The sequence below is a fragment of the Papaver somniferum genome, chromosome 11 (assembly GCF_003573695.1).
Source record: "Papaver somniferum cultivar HN1 chromosome 11, ASM357369v1, whole genome shotgun sequence".
NCBI lineage: Eukaryota > Viridiplantae > Streptophyta > Magnoliopsida > Ranunculales > Papaveraceae > Papaver > Papaver somniferum.
The window spans coordinates 69,077,684-69,093,141 of NC_039368.1; the positions used below are offsets into that span (position 1 = coordinate 69,077,684).

At 37.5% G+C, this 15,458-nt stretch overlaps 1 long non-coding RNA gene across 6 annotated transcripts; it reads right to left on the minus strand.

The window, feature by feature from the left end:
- Positions 1 to 380: 380 nt before the first annotated feature.
- Positions 381 to 6,560, minus strand: LOC113320576. 6 transcript variants are annotated; one of them, XR_003346184.1, is made up of 10 exons: positions 4,732 to 4,868; positions 4,201 to 4,389; positions 3,839 to 4,113; positions 3,442 to 3,525; positions 3,308 to 3,366; positions 2,736 to 2,883; positions 1,901 to 2,108; positions 1,730 to 1,800; positions 1,419 to 1,513; positions 381 to 774 (listed from the first exon to the last, which is right to left on the minus strand). It is a non-coding gene; the product is annotated as an uncharacterized LOC113320576 (long non-coding RNA). The 6 variants fall into 6 exon arrangements; XR_003346181.1 differs by lacking the exon at positions 4,732 to 4,868 and adding an exon at positions 6,522 to 6,560 and having other exon boundaries at positions 3,308 to 3,525; XR_003346183.1 differs by having other exon boundaries at positions 2,765 to 2,883; positions 3,308 to 3,525.
- Between the last annotated feature and the right edge of the window lie 8,898 nt (positions 6,561 to 15,458).

Genomic DNA, 15,458 nt, shown 5'->3' on the forward strand with positions numbered 1-15,458 from the left:
TTGTTCTTTTTTTTACACTAGTGAAAAACAGTCGATTTAAGATAGTCAGATAGTGTCGTTCTAACGAGTTAAACGACACTTTCGGACTGCTACTAAAAGTGTCGTAGATTTAGTGTCCTTTTCTGGAACGACACTATCTGGTTTCCCTTTAATTACGATGCTTTCAGAGCGTCGCTATGCACGACATCTGGATTACGTCGTTGATTTGATTAATTTTAATACTATCAAAAAATAAGTCGGATCTGATTGGCCGACTCCGGTTATTCTGACTGGGCTGAGATAGTTCTTATTCAAATTCAAATTATACTAAAATGAAACTCAAAGTGAACTAAAATTCAAATGACAATTCAAATTCAAATGAAATTACTAAAATTCTCAAATTCAAGTGAAATTCAAATGACAATATATATTAAAATACTAAAATTCAAATTCCAAATAAACCTGAATCATCTAGTACCAAATGACAAATGACAGCTCCATTACATTGAACTGTGCTCATAAATTTAGTCCAAAATCATTAAAAAAAAAGGATTCAACTCCCTATTATTAAGGTCTCTTAAAGAGAAGTGATACAACAAGTCCTAAAAATTTCAACCACAATTTCAGTCATTAGGACCTTGGCACCAGCTTGCTTGAGAGAAGATCTTGTAGAAGCACAACCCTTTCCAACATTTCCTTATCCAGCAGCAACAACGATCTCACCATGAACCATGCCATCAACAACCCTCATGAGACCATCGCGAAGAGAATGACGGCATCCATGAAAGTATCGAACTACATTCAGAAGAAGAGTAAAAAGTCAAGCCTTATATGCTAGGTTTACAAGACTAGTCGATAATAGTATACACGGAGGTGGTCTAATAGACCCATCATCAATACCACAACAGCAACAACATTTACACAGTGACTTGATTGAGACGAACAAATAAACCATATGCAGTGAAAACCGTAGGCATGATAAGTATGATAAGTACTCGTAAAGAAGCTGCCTGTTACAGGGCAAATGGTAACAATTAGTAAAATTGTATATTTGAAGTGAAGTGTATGTTTTACTTACGAATTTTCGCCATGTTCAGTTTCCAAACAAAATTTTACTAGAGTTTTTGCCTTTCTAGTTAGCATCTCCTACAACACAATTGTGAAACTGAAAATGTTTGCCTTGTGATCGGAAGGCTTTGCTCTATGACCTACATGTTGTGGTTGCGACGTAACCTCAGTTTTCCAAATTTTTAATGCCTATCTGCTAGGGTCATCATAATTTGCACAGAAACCAACATGGAGGATATAGATGAATGTCTAAATGTTAGAAATTTGTAAAACGGAATGTAGTAACATAAGTTCCTGTCTGGAAAGACTCGGAAGGTTATGAGTCTTATGACTACAGCAGGAAACTAGAAGAGAACACTAACAATGCTTACCTCAGGAGCCATCCCAAGTTGCGTTCCACTCTCTGCAGTCATCACTTTAGATTCATCTTGCACCCTTGCAATTTAAATTTCAACAACTTTCTGATCTGCACAATCCAGTAACAGTAAGAGTACTTTCCACAAACTAAAACAAACAGACAAGTGTAAATATGATGGATAAAAGGGTAGCCTCCAACGAAGGCTACTCCAAGTGTAAATCTGATGGACAAACAAACAGATCCAAGTGTAAATCTGATGGACAAACAAACAAAGCCAAGTGCAAATCTGATGGACAAACAAACAGAGCCAAGTGACATACTTACTCACACTATGCAGGCTTTACTTCATGGTGATCAGAACATGTAGACACGCGAAGACTACTCCAAGTGTAAATCTGATGGACAAACAAACAGATCCAAGTGTAAATCTGATGGACAAACAAACAAAGCCAAGTGTAAATCTGATGGACAAACAAACAGAGCCAAGTGACATACTTATTCACACTATGCAGGCTTTACTTCATGGTGATCAGAACATGTAGACACGTTAGCATAAAAGAGCAGGAAGGGCAGCCTCCAACGAAGTTTTGGAGGACATATGCCCTTGCTTTTGCGTGCCTACTCGAGGTCTTGTTTACTGAAGAATCTTGTGCGCTCACACTGCAAGAGCTACTCCAAATTCTGCCGATAGGATGTCACTTAGCTGCAAAAGAAGAGAAAAATAAATCAAAATGTGCTAGTCAAGTTACAATGAAAGATCTTATACTGCATAAGTGCATACTAATTTGTTGATATATATTCTTTCTTCCGGGAGAATGCTAATTGCTAAGTCACTGCTAGCTATCTTTTCTCGTCATTAACATTATAAGCAATTCATCAAATTACAGTTCCATTTTGAATCTACCATGCATAGATCTATTGGCCAATGGAAAAAATCATGTCAAATATGATGAAGAGGCTCAGTTAAGAATGTTAGGATGCATAATGAACATCCCATTCTCTTCACATAAGTTCAGTCAAAATGCCACTGACAACCTTAATAGTTGTCAAGAACAAAATGTAAATTCATCTCGAGTGGAAATTAAACCTTATCATCTTGTTAATAACTTAAAGCTTTTGGATGATACTTTCTGGAAGGTAACAAGCACAACTCTACAATGAATATGCTTCTGCTATCTAGCAAGCAAACTTATTAATTTCGCAGACCAAGAACCAAAAATGAAAATTTAGGGTCGTAGCTCCGAGAAAGCCAAAAAAAGAGAGGAAAACATCTTTACAGTGCTTTAATACTGGGTACTACCACAAATAAATCAACAAGACAACAACATACACGAAACTGATCTGAGAAGGATTAATAACTTGGTTAAAAGCACATAAGATGGAAATCCAAGTCAAAAGAGCTTATAAAAAAGCAAATGCCTGCATCAGACCAACCACAGATGGAACTTTGCTACGGGAGACTGTTATTTCTTTCATCCCTGCAAAAGATAAACACGATGAAATTAATGAAAAAAGGTCAACCAAATCCAATGGGAGACTTAACTGAATCCAGCGTTGAATACCAAAACTTCGGTAATATTAATCTTAGATTCTCACAAGATGTTAATCCTCCATTGTGAGAGCATCAAAATGTCTCCAGTTACTAAATAATACATATCACAGACAGACAACCCATAACCACCACTTTATGAAGTTGACCATTGACCTCTTACAAAAACTTGTAAAATAAATGAAAACGAGAACCAAAGAATCCATTCTAGACAACCAAAATACAAGTAATGAGAAGATATCAGATTATAAATCTAAGGATAAATAAGAGCACATACACCACAACATGGAAGTAACAGTTGAACCAAGGCTACCTCTATAAATTACAACAATTGACACTTTAATGTCTCTTACCAGGTATAGTTAAGACTAGATGACCGCTTGCACGGTTGGGGGCCGACGACAACATAGACCTGCACACAGTTTTTGTATGTAATGTCATTATTATATTAATGAATAACATAAAGTAGTAGAGGTCTGTAAGATACAACAGAAAGTCTTCATGTCGTCATGTCTCCCATTGCTATATAAGCCATTAAGCCCCAAAAGTAAGCAAGAGACATCAAGATAACCTACATATCAAGAAGCAGTAGTAATTCATTAATTTTGAAGTTTAGTAAAGAAACCCCTACGAAGAAGGTGTCGGAAAATGTTTGTCCAACACCGAGAACTTCCTTCAAAGTTATAGGTTAATTATATATGTCTGAATATCTATTATTAACTTTTATTTTAAATAAGAAATTGGGTTTACTGAAATTCTCCGTTGAAATAACTTTCTCATTCAATCAAATTGGTTGCACAGTCTATTGTTCTAAGTTTCAGGCAGCAACATAATAAGCCACCCGGATTAGAAGAAAACAAACAAGTTTTAAGGTTACAACTTACTTCTTATCAGACCTTTCTGAGGAGATGCACTAAGCAAAGCTGCAGTTGTGGTCCGATCCGGTGCTAATCATTATAAGTTTCTGCATAGCCTCGAAGAGCTAAATTGCAGCTTTCCCTCACATGCGTACAGTTGGATAATACAATCCACAAGGTATGCAGTGCACTTCAAATGATTTCTCTAAACACACACATTTACAATCAGCTCCACTCTTCCTTATGTGTTCATGTATCCACTAGAACATTTGGACTAAAACACAAAGCATGGATAATACCACCTGCATCATGTGATACAATTTCTTAAGCTGCTATTTTTTAGCCAAATCCCACAACAAAGTAACACCATCTTTACCAACAAAATGTACCAATTCAGAGAGACCGAATTCCTTCCTGGCATATTATCAAAATCTTCAAGAGCAGTCTCCACCTTTCCACGCTTAGTACCCATCGATTACAACAGTGCAATAAAAAAATCCTTCTCAGGCTTTTTTCATCAAACAACATCTGAGCAAGTTCAATTGCTCACATACCCGCCTGTGAACTGCTCCTCCATTCTATCAAAAACCTTTTAAAGCTAAATCAGTACTAATATGAAAATACTAAGAACAGAATCAAACTATCATTTCCAATTGCATCAATTCCCTGAAGTAGTTCCATTATCATCCTAAAAATCAGAACAAAACCCAATTCTGGTTTTTCTCTGTTTATTTTTTGACCCAATTTCATAAAATCAAAAGATTCATTGTATTATTTGAAGAAGTTTGAATTGGTAATTTGTTTGTGTGATTGCAGTTGAAGCAAATCGTTGATCAATTTCAGAGTTTATGAATACTAAACAAAACCCCTGTAGCAAATCAGAGTTTATGAAAAAAGAGGCTAGCAAAATTAGTTCTTACCTGTATAAGAAGCAGCTTCCATTATCAGCAAAAATCTATAAACAAAACCAAAAACCCCAAAAATTAATTTCATAAAAATCATTTCTTAAAGGTATTTACAAAAACAGTCATACTTTGCTAATCCGGTTTACAAATCGATCCCACTGTTACAAACTTTTAGCAAAACACTCACTAGGTATGTAACGGCAGAGTTATGTCACGTTTCAGGCGTTTGTCGGGATGTTAAGTTACCTAAATACCCCTAAACCGTGGCATTTGCACGTGTGGGATCGATTAACAAATCTCTAAAAAATGTGGTACGTTGGATCAAAACAAAAGAAAACCCTAGCACAAATATGATTGTGCTACCATTTCCCACCTCATTTCTTGCCGCCTCTGTTCGATAGCTTCTTCTCTGAAGAAACGGAGAAGATGATGGCGATCCCATGAAGCAGTTACAAATCGATTTGTTTCTTCACATATTTATTCAATATCTTCTCCTCTTCATCTCGATCTACTAGAGTTGTGAAGCGAAATACGAGTTTACATAGTTGTGAAGCATCAGTTATCGAATTGTGAAGATAATCAGTGTTAATTTTCACCATCAAGATGTTTACAAACATCGCCAGGTAAGTACCCTTCCTCGTTATACTGCTTTTTTAGATTATCAAGTCGATTCAAAAACCCTGATTTTCTGAATTTTGATTTTTACTGATAAACCCTAAATTTATGAAAAAATTGGGGATTTGGTATTTTCTTCATAAAATTTGTATTAGAGTTTGATTATATGTTAGTAAATGGTAATAATTGCAGCTTTGGTTTCATGGAAAAGAGCATCAGAAAACCATTGAAATTCCAGACAGTTGGTACATTTGAGGTAAGTTATTCCAGAGTTATGTTCATTATCACATATTTTTAATGTTATTGTGCCCTTACATTTCTTCTTTTTGCAGGGTTGATTAGACCACGGATAGTTGATTTTTGTATGGCTTTTGTCACCACAAGCAAAGCAGGAAAGTGGAGATGGAAGCTGAATTTGCATTGCTCTTCTAGGTGTTGTAGCATCTGCAAACCACTCAAAGTATGGGCATATGGAGCAGCTGAAGAACTTCTCACCAGGATGATCATCAGTTTGGGTTTTCAACAGCTTCCTCAAACCATTGCAAGGTATCATTTTGTATCTAGAATATATCCATGGCAGTCTATTGCCTCATGCATATCTTTCTCACACATAAAACAATAATTTATGATGATGCTGATCTTGTACTTGCTACTTGAAGTCTCCCCTGAACTGCTGCTGCAATATTCTTCCATCTTGCCACTACCCATTCTAAACATGTTAGTATATGAGGATTGTGAATGATAATGAATGAGTGTTAGTTTTGTCTGCAGGTGTGTGTGGTTTTATATTGAAGGGAAAGGCAGATCAAGCCGTTGGGAAAGGTCACATTTTCAACCACACAGAAAATGCCATGTGTAACAGTGTCAGGTGGATTGCCAAGTCTTCAAGTTATCAGGTGGCGTGTCAGTGCCACGGATGCATAGATCTGCCACATAGACGTATGTTAACCATGGTTCAACTACCACGGTTACAAGACACTTTGGGGTATATTAGGAAGATAGTTTACCGTTTTTTTCAACTTCTGTGTGTCGGATGGAGAAATACCAGTTTGTAATCACTAATTTAAAATATGATCAATTTGTAAAACAATTAAGGACAGTGTGACCATTTTGTAAAACACCCTTTCTTAAAAACAAAAAACAATAAAGCCCTAAATTTATTATACATCAAAGAGAGAAATTGATTACACCTTTTTCTATATGAGAATTTACGGATCTAGATAATACCAAAATAGCAAGAATCATCAATACATGGAGTAGATCTGTTAACTGTTTTGGTTCATGAAGATCTGTTAGTTTATGTGGGATAGCAGATGGATTTATGAGATGAAGAGTAAAAGGATTTTGGTTCATAAAGATCACTTCGTGATATAGCAGATGGATTGGAGAGATGAGGAAGAAAATGGTTTTCTTGGAGTAAAGTTTCGGTTGTGAAGAGTTCGATAGAGAAGAGAAACAAGAGGCAGAAGAAGAATAAAAAGAAGATAAGATAGGCTAGGCTTTTTTAGGTGAGAGAAGAGGGGAATCAGAGACATTAGATCAATGAGATTTATCAATCCCAAGAAGGGCGTTAAAAAATCTATTACATAAACAATACTCTAGTTAGTAATTCGGGATACGGAAGGGAGTTCGGGATGTCATACGTACGGGAATTATACGAATTCGGATAGGTTGGATTCGGTCAAAAATCCGGTCAATGGCTCGTTATTCGGTAGTAGTTCGGAACGACATACGTACGTGTATAATTCGTTTTTGAGATATGAAGTCGGCTTAACAAATTCGCCATGTTAGAAAAAATAAAAATGCACAAGTTAGTGTGGGAGGACCATGATTTGTAGTTTAAATACATTATATATTAAACACGTTATAACTTTGACACCAACGGACGGTTGCTCTCGTGGTTCATGTGCTATCCTAGGAGTTTAAGATGCTGGGTTCGAATCTCACATTTAATATTTTTGAAAAAATATGACAAATCGGTCGAGTGGGCCTGAGTTGCACCATCCAGCTGGACGAATCAGTTAGCCGAACAATTCCGGTGCACGGATTATTCGCGATATATACGTTTACCCCATATAGTACGCGTACTAGGGACCGAGTTTAAGAAATTCGGACATATCATTCGTATTCGGACGGTTCGGAGACGTACGCGAATAATTCGCCGAATTACTATCTAGGAACAATACCATCAGTATTGTCGTTGTGAAAGTCAACTAACGTCCAACTAAAACAACAACTTGACTTTAGTCAACACCACATCCGACTTGTGGTGGTTTTGAGATATTAGATATCTGTGTCGTTTCATTACGTCTTAAATAGTCTCTTTTCCACTAGTGTGATGTTTTTGCAGTATTAATCTATATGATTTGTTATATTGCAATTTGTTATGGGATATTGGTGTTTACGTCTGTGAACTATGGTTATCCCATATTGTGTTAAAAGTAAAGTCGTTCGTGATCGGTATTCACGTATTGATAAAAGAATGAATGGACTTTTGAAAATACAAAAGTTAAGCCTATATTATCAATATTTGATCGAAGATAGGTTAAAATCTTTTTTTCAAGGATTATGTCTATTAATATCGTTATGCAAATAGTGGTGGAAAATAGAATGAATCCTTGTGTATTCCGCAGTATTGATCATCCCTGATCCATATTTTATGTATTACTGTGAGGCTCCGTAGTGTATCCTATGTTGAGCACTATACAACCAAGTTGATTTTTTTAGCTTAGTTGTTGTTCCGTGAGATATGTTATGTCGAGCATGTTGAACTAAATTAATCATCTTGTTTGGTTATTTAGTTATTGCTCCGTAAGTTTTCTTATGTCGAGCAAAACAAATGATAATTAAATTGATTACTTTTGTGATTAGTTTGGTTGTGTATTTCGATTAGATTAATTATGGGTTCTCTTGTAATTAATCTAGTTGAGTATTTTCGTGTCTCCATAAGTTCTCTTATGTTGAGCATAATCAATTGAATTGATCACTTTTTGTGGTTAATTTGATTGCATATTCCGATTAAATTAGTCATGGGTTTACTTGTGATTAATTTGATTGAGTTTTTGGATATAGAAAATCATTCTTGTGGTTTTTGGTGTCCAATAAAAATCCTTCTTTTCTTTCGAAATTAAGGTCGCTCTTGTTGTTCTTTTGGGAATGACATCAAATGGGGGAGAGTTGTTTTGAACTTGTGCTTAATGGTCATATCTTGAGGGGTGTGCGGCTGTGGAATTTTAAAGAGGTTATCTTGTATCTTTAAACTCCTTGATGAATGCATTTAGCTTCGGCTTTATAATTGCATCTAAATTAGTTGGTATGTATTTTTTTTCCTTTTTTCATGAAATGTCTCTCTTGGAAATTTCATTATGATCCTGATAAGTGCATAATTCATATGATTTTAGTGTCCATTCCATTCTTGTTTTAGGTATTATTCTTGCATATTTTCGTATTATTACTTTGGTTTTCTCTTATTTATCTCAATTAGGTGAATCATCCAAAAAGGAGCTACAAAGTGCTGAAAAGAGCTAGGAAGAGAAGTATTCCAAGTATCCAAGCGACAAAGTCCAAGAGAAGTGGAAGAAGTGCGACGAAAAGGAGCAAAACACACACAATCAAGAGACGGGCTAAATACGGATCTTAACTCATTCAAATTAAGTGTTTATCATCATCATCTTGAATAGAAATGAAAGATAAAAATAACGCAAAAAGAATGAGGTCATTCCGAGTTCGGATGAATAAGTTATTGCCAAAACAGTTTTATCAAATACCGAAGACAGTGAAGTCCGCGAACTGGGTTTGCGGACTTAATTCCGAAAATTTCTGCCGGATTTTGAAGTTTACTGACTGGGTTCGCGAACTTAGCAATTGGGAAATACACCTTGGAAGACCTAAGGGAACGTTTGGATTCGTTATTTTGTTATTTCGGGTCGCGTTCTTAAACAGAAGAAAATACTTGGAAGCCAAGTAATGTAAACCTATAAAAAGGTATTAGGTTATGTAAAATTAAGGAATATTATCGAGTCTCATATCACAAGTTTTACATCTAAACCTAGGGTTTACCCATTTAGGGAGAAACCACCATTATTCTTCTTCTTTGTAATATGAGTAGCTAAATCCTTTGTTGATTAAGGATGAATTCAATGTTCTAAGCGTGAAGCTTTATTAATAATACAAATATATCGAGAGTTTTTATCATCTTCGTTTGTCTTTACCATATCTAGGGTTTATGAATGATTCTTAGACTGATTTGGGATGCATACTAGACTAGTCTATTGATTGTTCTATTGCTAGTAGAAGTTATGAGAAAAGTAATCGTCGATTAACTCTCTACACAAGTACAAATAGCGAGACCTTACAGAGGGATTCTGTGGAGGAATCGTGTGTGAAGACAACACCAGCAAGTAAACCTTGATCTAAGAGTTTAACTACTGGGATCAACCTAAATCCACAAAGCTTAAAGCGTTCGATTGGATTACACCTTGAGTGATCTACTACTTGGTGGTTCGTTGAATAGAATCTGGTAGTCGGGAACTTCCGTATCCAGTGATTGAAGGAGTTTTCGGGATAACATTGATCTAGCTGTTATTCAACGGTTGGTGATGAATGGTTCTTACGAAACAATAGATAAGTATTCTAATCCTGTTAACGCTTGGTAACGGCGAAGGATTCCTTGATCATCTCTTTTCTTCTTATTGTATTTTTATCTATCTCACAACCAAACCCCCATTTGTTATTTACTTTATCTTGCGGATCAAATAACATATCAATTACACATCTCTCTGTGGGAACGATATCTTACTACCGCTACATTACCAGTTAATTAGTGGGAAATATATTTATTATTTTGTTGAGCCTACGACAGCCCAAACAGATCCCGTTCTTGTACCTTTGCCATTTTATTGACAAAAAGGGGGAGAATTAATATGTAGTTCACACTACAAATACATATGGTTTTCGGATCATTGTGCATGTGAGATAGAGTATTGACTAAGGGGAGTGATACATATCACCATAGTATTATTGTTGAAGTTGTGATACAATTGGACTTTGACACTGTGTAATAATACTATGACACTGTATAACAATGATCGAGACCGATGCTTTCTAATTGTTATAGCTGCGGATCTTTAACAGCGGTGATGCTGAACTTACAACCTTTGGGATCACTGGAGTACTTGGAAGTGACAAAGATTTCGAGGAATGTTGAAGATTATACATGTGGAATAGGATCTAATAAAGTTTCTTTATCTTTTTTGTATTCCATATGTATTGATAGTTTTGTCACTAAAATTGACAAAGGGGGAGATTGTTAGAGCATTGCTCGGTCGAACTCGCATGCGTTGCTATCTCAAGCATGTTTGTCAATGTTAGTGATCAAAACTATAAGTCTTGATTTCTAGTCTCTTATAGCTAAGTCTCGGACTAGGATAGAAAGTGTAGTCGAGCTCATGGACTTCATGGCGATTCATCATACAAGTAGAAGAACTACTCAAGGAACAAGTGGAACTTCTCGACAAAAAGGTATGTGAAGACTTGAACTTATCTATCACTCAAAAGTATATCTACTTTATCTCCTACTCTTTGAGACAAGAAGTCGTATGCTATATATAGACTTGGATTATACACATTTGGTATTTAGAGCCGAGTATACCTCGCCTATCTATATCTCGAAATATGAGTTGGTAAGCTTTTCTCTTTAACCAAGTTTATCTTTATCATGTGACGAAAGTCATGATATGTTTCAATCATCTTGAAAATTGCTTTGACGAGAAACGGTGTAACAACTATATAACGTCCTCTAAGAATATTTCAATGATTGAAATAAGAGTTTAGATTACATAACCAATGGTGGACATAAGCATTGTTGTGGAAACATATTTATGTATAAGTCCTATTCCTTGAACCAAAGTTTGCGAACTTTGTTGATCAAGAGAACCGGAAGAATGGCGTGATCCAAGTCCGAGAACTGCCGAAGTTCTCAAACCCGAGAATTTGCTGGAGTTGACAAACTACTTGCGTGAAACTAAGTCCGCAAACTCAGTTCGCGAACCCAGTCCGCGAACCGGCGAAGTTCTCATACCCGGGAATTTCTGCTCGAGTTTGTAAACTCTGCATGGTAACTTAAGTCCGCGAACCTAGTCTGCGAACTTGAGAAGGTTATATATCTGAATATGATTTCTGAACTTAAACTTAATAAGACTAAGGAATGCAGTTTGCAAACCGTGGCTATAAAAGTTCATCAACAGATTCAAGTGAATCAAATCATCTTTGCTTCAATTGTGTCTTGTGTAGTACATGAGATTTCCTGGCAATTGAACAACTCTCTAACTAGTTCATTTGAAATCATTTGAACTAGTTATGGTGAAGAAGAACATGGTTGATATGGAATGCTCATATGTCTAACCTTTTGGTTAACTATTGTTGAACCAACAAGTGCATATGTTTAGGTATGGTTAACAAACCTAGAAGCATGCATTGTCAAGTGTTTATAACAAGCTAAGTTTTCGATCTAACGGTTGAGAAATATTAGCTTGAATCTAAATCAGGTTTTCATATAACGGTGGATATTGATTGCCTTGTTACCAAGGTAACCTAATTGCAAACCCTGATTTGAAAGACTATATAAGGGGAACTCTAGGTTCTGTGCAAAACTAATACCCACACCTCACGTGTGATACTAGTTTACATGCTAGAGTCGTTTCTCCTTTAACCTTTGGTTTTCTTCTTCTAAAACCAGGTTAATGACTTAAAGACTTCATTGGGATTGTAAAGCCAGACCGATAGTACTTTTATCGTAGTTGAGTGATCTGATCTTGCATCTTCTATCGTACGAGTACAATCAGATTGATTGGCTTGAGATTAATATCTCCGATAGGAAAGATATAAAAAGTAGTCACAAACATCTTCGTCTCATTGTTTGTGATTCCAAAACATCTTGTTTCGGTACCATACGATTAAGATTGTTGTGAGGTGATTGATAACTCTAGGTTGTTCTTCAGGAATATAAGACCGGATTATCAATTGGTTCCTGTTCACCTTGATTATTATTAAAATATGGAACAAAACCTTTTAGGGTTTATCTGTGGGAGACAGATTGATCCTTTGATAGACTTGTCTGTGTGAGACAAATTTGTTTATTGTCAAGTCTTCGACTTTGGGTCGTAGCAATTCTTAGTTGTGGGTGAGATCAACTAAGGGAATCAAGTGCGCAGTATCCTGCTGGGATTTGAGGCGTAGGGAGTACAACTGTATCTTGGATCAGTGGGAGACTGATTGGGGTTCAACTACAGTCCAGTCCGAAGTTAGCTTGGAGTAGGATAGTGTCTGTAGCGTCTTAATACAGTGTGTGTTAAATTTGGACTAGGTCCCGGAGGTTTTCTGCATTTGTGGTTTCCTCGTTAACAAAATTTCTGGTGTCTGTGTTATTTCTATTTCCACATTATATTTGTTTATATGATTGAAATAATACAGGTTGTACGTTTGAATCAATCAATTGGAAATCCGACCTTTGGTTGTTGATTGATATTGATTGATCCTTGGATATTGGTCTTTGGTACCATCCAAGTTATTCCTTGTATTTGATTAGAACACGCAGTTCTTGGTTGAGTAAATCAAATCAAGAAGAGAGATATAAACTCGTTGATATACTTTTAATTGATTGATACTTGTTTATTCTCTTAAAAGTATATTCGAGTTTGTCCATACAGATTGCTAAGCGAAATATTGGGTGGTGTTGTTAGACCCACGCTTTTTGAGCTTCGTTGGAAGATCGAGCACCAGAAGATCTTACTATGGATGGGATGGAAGAGATAATATTGGCACTCATGAAGACGTGTGCCTCATCAAAATCAGTAAGAACTTGAGCAAGGCATTGGTAGGGCTTCTTATAGAGTATAAAGATGTGTTTGCTTTCAAATATGACGAGATTCCAAGACTCGGCGTCAGTCTTGTCGCTTACAATTTAGGCATCTCGCCTGAATTCAGACCAGTAAAGCAAAAAAGTCGTGAGTTCCCACGGGCGACGGCTCTCGCAATTAAGGAAGAAGTGAAGCGCTTGCTGGAGGCCAAATTCATTAATCACATCCAACACCCACTTGACTCGCGAACATCGTACATGTGACGAAGAAAAATAGGAAGATCAGGTGTTGCGTGGATTACCGAGACTTAAACGGAGCGTGCCTTAAAGACGATTTTCCACTACCCAACATCAATGTGACAGTTGATGCAACAGGGGGAGACAAAAAATTCTCCTTCATGGATTGCTTCAGTGGATATAATCAAATAAATATGGTGGCCGGAGACGCAACCAAAACAGCTTTCCAAACCCCTTATGGGAATTTTTACTATGTTGTGATGCCTTTCGGTTTGAAGAATGCAAGCGTTATGTACCAACGCGTCATGACGTCAATTTTTCACGACTTATAACACCAGACGGTAGAGGTATATGTAGACGATATAGTGGTCAAGTCGCGGGTCCTGGAAGACCATGTGGCGCACCTAAGGACAGTCTTTGAAGGATGTCGTAAGTTCAAGATTAAAATGAACCCGCTCAAGTGCGCGTTTGGAGTAGCGTCCTGGAAGTTCTTGGGTTTTGTAGTAACGGATGAAGGAATCCAAGTGGATCCAGACAAGGTTGAAGTTGTTACAACCATGGCACCGTCAACAAAGTTCAGGAGCTACAGGCGTTCATCGGAAGGATATCCTACATAAGGCGTTTTATACTTGGACTCGCCCAGCTGTCATCTGCATTCCTACCTCTGTTAAGAAAAGTCATCGTCTTCACATGGGGGGAAACACAAGCGTCCTCCTTCCAGAAACTTAAACAATGTCTTGTCATCCCCCAAGTTCTTAGACTACCAATAAGTGGAGTCCCTCTATACCTAAAAACAACATCTACCAACCTAGTGATAGGAGCCGTAATGGCGCAAAACATGGGAAATGACAATATATCGCCTATCTACTACGTTAGCCGAGTACTGAGGGAAGTAGAGTTGAGGTACCCACGAGTGGAGCAAGCTTTCCAATCCCCCATCTATGCTACACAAAATTTACGGCCGTAGTTGCTGTCTCATGAGACAATAGTCATAGCCGCTACCAACCCCATAGCATACCTGGCATCCAAACCAGTGTTGACAAGAAGAACCGCTCGGTGGTTGCTGCAACTATCCTAATTCGAGTTAAAATACCGGAGACCCAGGGGAGTGCGTAGCCAAGCAATAACATACCTACTGGCAATGTTTCCAGGAGAAGAAGACAACGAGATCCATGATGATATACCCGGAGAGGTAGCAACCGCGGAAGCTGAGAATCTCTGGTCTATGTTCTTCGATGGATCATCTTACAGGACCGGAGGAGGTTCACGAGTAGTGTTCGAAGCCCCGTAGGGTGATTTACTATCCTACTCGTTCAAATTGGATTTCCCATGCAGCAACAACATCGCCGAGTACGAAGCGCTGATACTAGGACTAAGAATGGAGAAATAACTTAACCTTGGGAACCTGGAAGTGAAAGGAGACTCCAAATTAGTAACGAGTCAAGTAAGCGGGGAATTCCATGTCAAAGAGGCACACCTAGAACCTTACCGATTGGAGGCATGAAACCTCATCTCTCAAACATAATTGATAGTGTAGCATACATATAGAAGCGGTAATCGACACGCGGATGCATTAGCTACCTTAGAAAGCAAGATTCAAGTTAATGGCGAAGACGAGGGAACGATGACGGTAAAAAGTAGAGAACTACCCAGCACCTGGAAGGAAGATCTGGGATTAGATAAAGCGGATGATTGGAGGAAAGTATACATAAAAGACCTAGAAAAAATCAACGAGGATTGCATCACACACATAAAGGTCCTGAAACAATTTTTGGTAATACACGGAGCAATATACTATCGCGTCGCAGGAGGATCCCTCGCCCGATGTGTAAATAAGAGAGAAGCGGAAAATATACTACGAGAACTATACGAGGAGACATGCGGGCATACGATTACTATACACCTCTATAGAAGGATCCAACGAGTCGGAGAATACTGGCCAAGCATGTCAGCACAAGCGGCAACAATTCGGGATAGTTGTGCCGATTGCCAAGCCCCGTCGCAACCAGCGGAGGCTTGCACCGCAGACGAGGTC